General features: G+C 36.5%; 1 long non-coding RNA gene across 1 annotated transcript; it reads left to right on the plus strand.

The window, feature by feature from the left end:
* The first annotated feature begins 7,526 nt into the window (after nucleotides 1-7,526).
* LOC139720117 (uncharacterized) lies at nucleotides 7,527-9,931 on the plus strand. Its single transcript, XR_011710149.1, has 4 exons — nucleotides 7,527-7,576; nucleotides 8,179-8,285; nucleotides 8,705-8,853; nucleotides 9,789-9,931. It is a non-coding gene; the product is annotated as an uncharacterized lncRNA (long non-coding RNA).
* The last annotated feature ends 1,975 nt before the right edge of the window (nucleotides 9,932-11,906 follow it).

The following is an 11,906-nucleotide window of genomic DNA, read 5'->3' on the forward strand; positions in this document are numbered from 1 at the left end:
ATTAAGGGATCTTCTCTTTTATATATGGGGATAACTTTGGCCGTTTTGAAGGAGTCTGGATACTTTCCGTTGAGTAGGGATAGATTGAATATATGGGTGAGAGGGGCTGCTAGGGGGTAAATTATTTTTTTCAACAAATTCACACTTAAGTTATCAGGCCCACAGGAATTACTACATTTCAAAAATCGAACAATATCAATAATTTCCGATTCATTAATTGGAGTAAAAAACAAAGAATTTTGATTACTTTCAGATAAATAATCTTTATAATTCTTTATATCATTTATGGGAATAGATGCTGCCAAAGAAGGACCAACATTAACAAAAAAATTGTTAAAAATATTTGCAATTTGGTCAGGATTGGTAATAACATTATCGTTATGAGTAATGCTGTCAGGACATTCCGTAGGTTTCTTTTTCAGTATTTCATTAACGGTCCGCCAAAGAGCACTTTTATCATCCTTATTAGATTCGAGTTTATTCGAAATATATGGTTTACGTGAAACTCGAATCAAAGTAGTTAGTTTATTTCTATATATTTTGTACCTTTTCACGTTTTCAGGAGTAGGTTTTCTCAGAGATATTTTATAAAGACGGTTTCGAGTGAGAATAGAACATAAGACCTTGAGTAATCCAGGGTTGCCGAGCTTTTTTCCTTCCATTTCTTTTGGGAGTTAAAGGAATGTGTTTATCACAATAATCTAATAATTTTTGTAAGAAAATTTCATAAGAAGAATAAACATCTTGGAGTTCAAAAACGTCATTCCATTGTTCTTCAAATAAATCTTGATTCAATGAATCAATATTATGTGGCGTTTCATTTCTATGCATTTTCAAATATTGTTTGGGTTGGTGGCGTATTGGGGTTGTTACAGATTTATCATTAATCATAAAAATTGGTAGGTGGTCGGATATATCTGAATAAATAATGCCGTTCGTACAGGTTTCCGTTATTACGTTAGACATTATGTTATCTATTAATGTTTCGCTATGGGTGGTGTTATTTATTCTGGTGGGCTTATTGATGTGGGGATGCAGTGAATTGGAAAATAATATGTCATGGAAATGGGTGGGTTGTAATAAATCTATATTGTAATCTCCCATCAAGAAAATGGATTTTCTCTCTCCAAAGATTTCATTAACACAATGGTCGAAGTTATCAAAAAAAGGTTGAATGTCATTTTGTGGAGGACGGTAAATGGTACCAACTATAATATTTTTTTTTTCATTATCATTTAAGATTTCAATAAATAAACTTTCTGCTTCCTGAATACACAAATCAGTTCGAATTTTGAATTCAATTTGATTATTGACGTACATGGCAACCCCACCTCCTTTGCCATGCTTTCTATCATTACGAATAAAATTATAATTTTCAATGCCAAATAGGTCCGGGGAATTGGTGTGCAACCATGTTTCGGTAACTTCATGACGGAAAATGGGAAATCATTGAGGGAACTTAAAAATAATTCAAATATTTCAAAATTTTTATTTAAACTTCTTATATTAAAGTGAATTAAACTGAAATTAGCACAAATCTGATTTGCGTTATTGAAAGGAAATTGACTGTTAAATTCGTTGATAGTGAAGTACTGGCTTGTGTGGTTCACTAGCTGTTTGGTCATCTATTCCAAAATCAGAATCCATTTACGATGAGTGACAGTACGTGATAGCTGCATATCATGCTGGTGCAACGTGAAGTGCAGTGCACATCGTATGCACGGGGTGTATACGATGAGGTGCATCGGTGCGTGGTGTGCTGTAACAAACTATAAAGGAGTGATTGAATCGAAATACTTAGAGCCAGAGTCAACATAATTACGTTACTACTAGTAGTCATTTAACAAAAACAAACAAACAGGGGAACTTAGCTATAAATCTGCGTATAAATGCACATTTAACTATTATTGACCTTATTGAGTCCTGAATGTACCATACAAACTCTACCAAAACTCCTGCACTGGATTTACTATCATAAGAATAGAACATAATAAAATCTGGTTCACCTGTAACATACAAATGAAAAGGTATTTAGCATTCAGCGACAACTAAAAATTAGCTTCTCTCGGAGCTCTTTGATTAGGGGTGTGAAACGTTGAAATGCGGTTATTTCAGATCATCCTGTATAATAATTGCTTTCGCAATGACACCGCATGCATACCAACCATTGACATTTTCTAAAGTTTCCGCTCTCAATGTAGTGCAGGTGCCTAGTCCAACATACAAAGCGTCACTTGTAGTAGTTTGTAAAATGGATCACCGATTGTCTGTTGACCTGTGAAAAGGCCTACACTTAAGGGCTCACACCCGTAAATACAATGGAATGTCCCAGACCCCTTCACAAATTCGTACCAAAGATACCAAAATAAATGAAGAAAAAAATTAATTAAAAATCAATGATGTAGTTTGGCAAAAAACTGAATAGCTGTAGATATTGAGTATGAATTCCTCTACAAATTGCATTTTGGTTAGAAGATGAAAGCTTTTCTGGTGGAATTTGAGGGGACTATATTTCATTGGGTACGTGTACGGAAAATGGGTGATTTTTTGAGTGACAAGAACTCGTAGTCTGGCTTTTCGGACCCCTGGACAGAATTTGAACTGAAATATCCACCCTGAGAATTTTATGGATGAAAGGGTACATCTACCTTATCCAGGTTAGTGAAGCTGAAACACCTCATTTCTCCCAGCTATTTTACAGAATTTTTTGAAATTTGATTTTTAACACACATCCCTATGGGGAAATATTTATGGGTGTGAGCCCTTAAAGGTTAGAGACACACTGGAGCACACCGTAGGGCCAGCACGGCCAACCACCGGACCCCCCCCCCCCCCCCCCCACACACACACACATGGTTTTATACCATATGAAAGGAGTGGAAGGGGGCCCGGCAGCCGACCACGCCGACCCCACAATACACTCCAGTGTGCACCATACCTTGACAATATATATTACACCAGAAGAGGAAAAAGAAAAAGAAAATATTAAGCACAACCACTTTGGCAGTTGACAGGAAAAATGCGGACATGCGTTAAACAGTATACTGATGGATGGGCCTCCGCATTGCTAACGACTGTAACAGTATGTACGGATTGAAGTCGGGGTCGGATAATAGACCGATTTGATTCTGCAGTACACCCTAGGACTATCGCACTTTGCCTCATAAAACAAGAGAAAGAAAAACGAATACAGACTTTATTATACAACACCTCAGAAAGATGTCGAATTATGATTGGCCAAGAACATGTCACATGACATTCAATAGAAAATACCTATCAAACTCATTGAGAGTGACAGCCATACAATAGGCCCCTGGCATGGGCCTATTGCACGGCTCGAAGGTACTATAGCACGGCTTCGCGGGAGGCTACTAATGCATGCCCGCTCACAGAGTTCTGTGGCTCACACCCGTAGCAAAGCGCCAGCAAACTATACATTGTACAGTGTACGTGCTGGCCGGCTGCGCTGCGCTGCCGGTAAGTCTCACAGACCAGGCGCGGCGGAGTACTGCAACGTTAACGTGTACGCGCAGTTACTTTACCTAGCTAGTTGCATGTATCGCGGCCTTTATACCTACTGCTGTGTTTTTACTTTTGACTCGGATCTGCTACGTGGACCACAGTGATCCCAAAATCAAGACTTCATTTCAAGTTGAGAAACCGTAATTTGATTATTTTTCTGTGTTTTTATACAAAATCATTTTCGGAAATAGACAAAGTCTAGACCTACTACTAGATCTACATGGGTACCGACATCTCAGATCGGCCTAACATTTTTTAACAGTCAGGCCTAACTCGATCTAACGTTTGCGTAGAATGGGTATAGACCCGGCGGAGTTTGTGATTCCTGTGACTGTGTGGTCGAATCATGACGAGTGTTTGAAAGCAGTACACAGGGTGGTTTGCAATTCTCTGCCTAATTGTTACATTTATTTTTGGGCCTTCCTGAGTTGGCGGTCACTAATTTTGTATTGTGATTGTGGACAAGGTGTTGTATAAAACGAATAATTTATGATTTTGTTCGTGCATTGGGGCACGTAATACCGCACTTCGCGCGAGATTCGCCACTGGTCTATTCAACGCGGCGCTACGCGCCTTGTTGAATAGACCAGTGGCTCATCTCGCGCCTCGTGCGATATTCGTGCCCTATGCACTCACAACTCATAAATTATTCGTATACCATCTACTACACAAACAGTTCGGAGATATTCAACATAGAATCTGTAGTTCATGAATACACCCGATTGTATGATGTAGTAATCAATAATGTGAATGGATACAATAGCGAAAAATTATAAAAAAACGCCGAACTGTGCCGTTGTTTAATTTGATTTTGTTTTCAGTCCTGTCTTTGGGGCGACAGTAGTATCAACACATATGCTAGGTTAAGCTCACTAAACCGAGCGTCATACTAAAATTATCTATTTAAAACCTAATCACTGAATAAATGTGATACCAATGATGATCGACCGGGGCTCAAGCTCTATTGCGGATAATATAGACGTCGACCAGTGTTTACAAAATATCTTAAAGAGGCAAAAATGTGTCCGACACCTGCCCGTACTGATTCAATACTGCGTATACCAAAAATTTCATACTGAATTGACTGCTTAGCAACAAGAAAGATTATGGCAGTCAGAGTTTTTCTAATACGTATTCAGATCGAGGTGTTAATCGTGCAACATCTGGTAGCCAGAAATTACCCCTTGGTATTTGTACAAAAAGTTAGAATGAGCGCGTTGACCGCAGTGACTCAGTACTGTGTATGCTACATCTATGATACTCAAAGGACTGCCTATATAATCACAAGAAAAATAATGACAGCCGGAGCTGCTTTAACACATATATTTGAGGGCGTTAATCATGTAACAACTGGTGGGCAGGAATTTGCCCCTTGGTATGTGTACCCATAGTGACAATGTAGTAGACCAGCCAAACCTCAAAAAAGGCTCTAGATAAGGATTCGACGGCATTTTTTGTTAATGCTCCGTTCTCATACTGAAAGTCTTGCAAAAATACTAAGGAATAGCGTACGGCCGGATGTCACGCGCGTTTTTGCCGGAAAATGTCATTTTTAGCACAAAATTCAGAAGCATGTAAAAAATCACCATTTTTATTTTTTGCTTGCATTCAATTGATATTTGAAAGATCATGAGTTTCAATTGTCCCTTTTAATGAAATTGCAATTTAAATGTGTTTCCTTAGCATTTTAAAAAGTCATTTTGTACAGCCATATATGGGGCTCTCAAATGTTTGGGTGTTGTTTTCTCGAAATAATATTCACAGATTACTTAACGTTCTGCAAAGTTTGCTTTTCCCAACTAATTAGATGATCTTCCAAAAGTACTTAAATGTTTTATAAAACTACAAGTGCTTCTTTAATTGAATGTGTCAATATTATTTCTAGTTTTCTTGAAGAAATCTTTACTTTTAATCAAAACTCTGAACTTGCAGGAACTCAGAAAATGCATTTTCCGAGCATTTTCCAGTAGCCCCGCGCAGCTTGTGTGCGCGCGAATACTTAATACGTGTGCGTACGTCTACCACGCACTACCCCTACGATCTAGCTACATACAGGTAAAATCTCTCGCGCGAGAGCTGCATGATGTTTCGGTCGTTGAGTTGGAAACGTGGTGACTGGAAAAGGGACTATTTCCTTCGAATGTAAGTAACTTTGTAAATAAATACATAGTTCCTTATTGCACTGCATAACGGAACTTAAAAATCTGTTTTGATCTATTAGTTAGATATACAACTTTGATCTGAGACTTGGTTAATATCAAGGTTCAAGCGCTAGTACTACGTTAGGCCGATGTCTTTAATTACTGTATTTCGCACCGATCCCGTGGGCGCGGGCATGCCTACCAACCCCCGGGCCGCCACCCGACCGTGCCGGCGGTGTTTGTTAGTGGAACAGCGATTATTCCGTAAAGCACGTCTTGACACGGTGCGAAAAGAGGCCTAACAAACATTAGGTCTACGTCTAGATTTAGGTGTCTTGTTAGTTCGATCTAGGTTTGTAATTTATGGCCTCATCACATGCAGTTGGACTGAATCCTCGTCTACTGTTAGGTCTAATCTATCTAACGGTAATACACTCTCTCTAACTGTTAATACTAACGTTAGTGTTAGACATTCTAGCTAGTAGGGGTAGTGTTACTCTAACGACGAATGTTAGTGTTAGTGCTAGAATGTACGGCTACGCCTGTTATTATGCCAAAACAATTCAATCGGGCTAGGCCCTATGACACTAGTAGTATAATCACAATGAACTTAACACCTAACGTTAGCACATTAGCAGTTGTATAACGTGGACAGTACAGGTCCACTACTACTAACGTTACTGCGCTGGTTAGATGTATTTATATTTGTAGGGCTAGAGCCAGGTCCAGGGCAAGGGGCTGTAGACTATACAGAAGATGTAGATGTAGATCTACCAACGTTTTAGAGTCTAATAGTAATATACTAGACCTACAATATAAAATCTAGGGCCGGGGTCTGAAGCATAAATAGCTGGCGTCTGGAATTAGGATCTAGGTCTAACCTTAGTCAAGATCTGGGCCACTGATTCTACCTAACGTTAGAGGTTTCTAGTAATCTACTACTCATATCTAGGCAGTTTTGTTGTAAAGACCCAGCTTACTAGGCCTAGCTAGACCTAAGTTTAGGCATCTAGAGGTTCTAAAATCTATGCATAATTATACTATATATGTAGGCTAACTTTGATCAAAAAGTTCATGTTAGATCTAACATTAGAAGATCCTAACATTAGCTCTAACGTGAATTATCTAGGCTAATATTAGTCTCTAGAGCAGAGGTCTAAGGTTGATTCCACTCTTTCTGGTATTTGTAGACCTGTTGGTTCAGAAAAAGAGTCTAGGATTTAGGCCTAGGTGTTTTATATAAAAGCGAGTCTACAACCAAGTGATCTTGCCATTCAAATATGCCTGAAAGAGAGAGAGAGAGAGAGAGAAAGTGTTCAGTCCTGACTGCCAACCTCTCCTAATCTGTGAATCATTTACATGTACTCTTCTAGTTTACAAATAGATCTAGTCAAAGAGAAACTATTTAGAAATGTCTTTACTCATAAGTACCAATTTCTTATGTTAATGTCTCAAAGAATAAAGGTTCATTTGAAAAAATGTAAATATTACATTTTTAATGGATCATTTATACCGACTCACTGAAACCTAAATATCTTCTTCTTTTTTAACTTTTTAAAAAGCTAAAAAAAAAAAAATCATCTTAATGAAAGAGATATATTTTTAGTTATAATTGATTTGCATGGGAAACAAAGAAAATTATGTCAATGTCAAGATGACTTTTCAAAACAATTAAATTTCAAATTGATTTTATTTTTTGTTCACTATTAGCTTATAATGCTCTGCTTTAAAGATGAAAAAAAAAATTATTTGAGTCATGTTGATTTCTGTTTTCAGCTAGATGTACCAACAAGTGGACAGACTGAGTCTTGTCTTCAAACTTCACCAAAGAGAGAGACATATGCCTATTCTGACTTGCCAAATGTAAAGACTGAGCTCTTTCTACCTGCAACAAATTGCAGAACAACCAGAAGGTAAGAAACGGTAAATGTTGAAATGGCGGTCTAATTTGAAATATCTTTTAAATACTAACTTACTAAGTGTTTGATTATCAACTGTATCACTTCAGTGCCCAGTTGAAAATAATGCCAAATCTAAATACATTGAGTATCAAATATTCCTATTCCATTTGAATAAATTGTAACAAGCATGTTTTCGCTTTGACAGTTGCATTACAATGCAGTGTACAAATACTTTGCAAACAAAGAGAGGAGAATAATCTTATACACGTGTATCTCCATTTATATAATAAGGGGAGCAAATCTATGATCGGATGTGTATTCTTGTTTTCTTGTAAATTCATTGCATGTTCTATTGTAGAGGATCATATGAAAGAACGGTATTCTATCTACTGAAGATGAGATCATATAAAAATCAAACATAAATGTAATCAAGTAAGATATTATATGTAATGAAATATTTCTCAACCATGTCAATTGGCACAAGTGTTTAATGTGTGCACAAATGAAAATACGTCTGTAGTCACAGATCAATTAACTTTCCATTGTTATTATGTTGCGTTAAGTATGACGTAAGGGTGATATGCTGTGATGTATTGTTCTTTATTTTTATCAAGGTGTCACCAACAAATGGACATGCTGAGTTTGAGATCACATCCACTAGAGTGAGGGGGAGATAGAAAGATGTCTTGACTGCGATGTGAATGCCCTTTCCAGCTCAGAAGTAAGTGTCATCGATTTGAAATTAGGAATATCATCTCATGAATACAAATCGATTTATGCAAGGAAATCATATCCTAATCCACATACAAATGAGAGCATGATACAATCAAATATTTGTGTACAGGAATTACAGGTGTCAAGATGACTTCCATCCTACATAATTCATTTTCAGTAAGATATGGCTTTAGAGCATCAAAGATGATGATAACAATGACAAGATTAATGTATTACATGTAAGACAAATTAATGTTGACAGTGACCTGAAGATCCAAAATCTCATACTAAGGGATTCATGAGATCGTGATGATTAATTCTAATTCAGATGATGAATGTGTTTGTTTATGTTGCAGTATGATTATCCTGTTTCACTCATAAAAATGATAACTTATTTAAGTTTTTGTTAATTGTATTTTCGACCAGAATTAGCACAAAGTGGACAAAATGGACCCTGCAAACCACAGCCAACTACGGACAAGAGAGAGAGAGAAAAAAAAGAAAGAGAGAGATGTCCTGACTACCAACCTCTAATCTGTGCATCCTGCACTCTATTTCGAAAGGAAATGTGGGAGGTAAGCAATAATACATGTACATGTAAAATGTAAACCCCAAATATGTTGGAATATTTTGTCAAGCCTTTGACATCTTGACCAAATTTTTGACTGTCGATCGTTCATTGGGCAGAAAATTAACGCATGTTTTGCTAAATGAATGCAGTACTGCATATGCATGTAGTCAATCACTCCAACAACGAAGATTTACATGAATTAACGCTGATTATTGTTTTTTTTTTAGCCTCTGTCAAAGATGGTTGCAGGAGTTTTTATGTTGTTGCAGTCATCATTCACACGCACATCTGTCCTATTCTCATCTTGCAATAACTTAACATTTACTCAGCAGATCATCTTCAACTTTGGTTTTATACAGAAGAGATGATTACCTGCTGAGCCTTGTACAAGTAGCATTTTAGTTATTGTTGTGATTTTGCTGCTGATTGTAAATTACAGGGAAACCCTGATTTTTATTGACTGTAGAGCATTGCTACCATGACATTATATTTACCTTCGGATGGCAAAGTTACCATAACCTCTAAGCAATTTGACTTTGATTAGTTATGAGGGTATTGATGTGAAAGGTCACAGGGACATTATATGCACGAAAGTGTTGAATGTATCCAGTTGCAGTATCAGGCAAGCACTACCTTGAAATTCTTCTGAATGGAATAAAAAGCTTAATGGAAAGAATTGGATATTTGGATCATGAAAGTTTCCTACATTTTATATTTCATCGTGTACTCACGGTTAAATTGCTACAATTAGGATCTACTGTATAAAATAATATACTTTACAGTTTCAAGGAAACACTACATATAGAGGAAATCAAGTAACCGTATGTCTTTATTAGCCTATATGTCACTGTGTCTTCACCAAAGATTAAAATGCCCATGTCACTTTCCTCATCAAGTAAAGACAGATACACCATTCTTTCTCTCTCTGTCTCTCTCCAGAAACAACCCTGCCAGGCTATCCGGTCCGCATCCAGATTCCGTATGAAGGATGTCATCAGAACCTGAACTTACATGTGGAATGCATCCATCTAAACTTCTCAAATATAATCACAATGTGCTTTCAGAACTATTATAGAAGTTGAATATATAAAAGACATGTGTATATATTAGTTATTTCTACTAATCCAGATTAAATGCTTCTTTTCTAATCTTTTTTTTTCTTTTTTTTCCCTTAGTGATGAAGTAAAACAAGACCTGATATCAAAATGTGCACAACACTACTTGGCAAAGAGCATTTACAATATGATTTGATGTAGATCTACTTCCAATTTTGATGGCAGCATTAAAGGGATGAGGGATGGCCTACTTTTGGTTGAGATGGGGGCTGATATGGAGATTTTGTAAAATAATGAGAACCCTGTTACGAAATATTAAAGATTAAACAATACCAAGAGGAATTCCAAATTTATTTGTTAAAAATTGGTTTTGAAAAGGCTGAGATGTACAAAAACAAAGAGGTCCTAATAAAGGTGGCACCCACTTCTAATTATTATCATTCTGTGTCACTTTTTAAAAAAATTTCTCGGCTGTTTCAAAACCAAGAACTTTAATCAAACAAACTTCAAATTACTCTAAGAATTTGATGCTCTTTCATATTTCATAAGTTGTTTTTATTTGCTTGCAAAAAGTTAAAGTCTGAATCTCCATCTCAACCAAAACTATACCATGCCTTTGAGACTCACAGTTACAAGCCGCATACTAGTAGTTCATGGAAATTGATCCTGTTATTTCCTTTGAAGCCCAAACGCCAACATTTTAATCCTTTCAGATTGGAATGTCTTTTGTTTTTGTTTTTATGGGGGGGGGGGGCAACAAAAGGGAAGTGAACTTTGCCTTTCTTCATCAGATGGAGGAAAATATGTGACATGTTAGTCAGAAAAAAAAAACTGCACGTTGAAGTGCTTAAAAAGAGAAAATTTCACAAAGTAACAGTTGGTGAATCTGAAGGGAAATAGCATAGAGCATGTTTTTTCTTTTCTAGTTTAAGATATAAAAGAATAGTATGTAGCTTAAAGGAACGAACATAAGTAAAATGTTTCAATCCAAACGCCAAGTACAAGAAGTAGTGAAAAGAAAATGTACTGGTCAAGATGTATGTTTTGCCAGGTTTTCTTTCACATGTGCCATAATTGTCATTATGTTGGTAATACTGTAATATATGTTAGCTATTCAGGGCCCAGCAATGTATTCTGGTACTTTGAATGACGGAAAGTATTAGAGGGAAATACCGGTACCATGCATTTTGGAGAGGTGATTTTTTTTTTCTTCATTGAGAGACGAGTATTCAGTACAGATACCTTATCACACTGGTCTGCAGAACACAAAAATAATATCAGACTAAAAGTAGATTTTTAAAAATTTGGCAGTCACCATTCTAATTTAGTTGTACATTGACGAAAGTTCAATGCAACAGCGTACAGTCATAATTAGCTAGGATATGTAACCACAAATTTTTTAAAAGATAGAGATATTGAAATATTGCTTAAAGAGAACATTTTGTTTTTCTAACTGGTGTAACGTTTGTGATGCTGGACACATTATAGTATATGTCACATTAAAAAAAAAAATTGAGGCTGTCAATGCAGTTAATGTAGTCAGCGCAATTTGTATTGTTTTTCAAACTCTTTTGATGTATATCACAGAGATTTGTTCATGAAAGACATTTTCACTGAGGACTCATTCTTTTCTAAAGCTTTTAATCATTTAAGAAGATTGCTTTCAGATGGATTTTTTTGTTTGTTTTTAGATGTCCACAAATGGAGACTGAGGTTCTTTACCTTTCAAAACGAAATACTGTTGAAGAGAAATAATTATATATATTTTGCAGGATTCAAGCATGTTCTTACTGTGTATGGTATTCTAATCAGCATTTTGGTAACCAGCAACATAGATGTCAAGTGCTGCTATTGTAATAAATGTACGCTAATGGCAAATCATTGCTTTAAAAAAGAGAAATTGCCTCGTTTACTGTTTACTGTATTTCATTCGTGAACGCTGTTTGAGACGGTGGTTGCGGGCGTGTGCACATTGTGTAGTACGTTTTGTTGGTTGACTGGG

The sequence above is a fragment of the Diadema antillarum genome, unplaced genomic scaffold, assembly GCF_040938485.1.
Source record: "Diadema antillarum isolate AM-2024a unplaced genomic scaffold, OU_Dant_1.0 scf00000122, whole genome shotgun sequence".
NCBI classification, from domain to species: Eukaryota; Metazoa; Echinodermata; class Echinoidea; order Diadematoida; family Diadematidae; genus Diadema; species Diadema antillarum.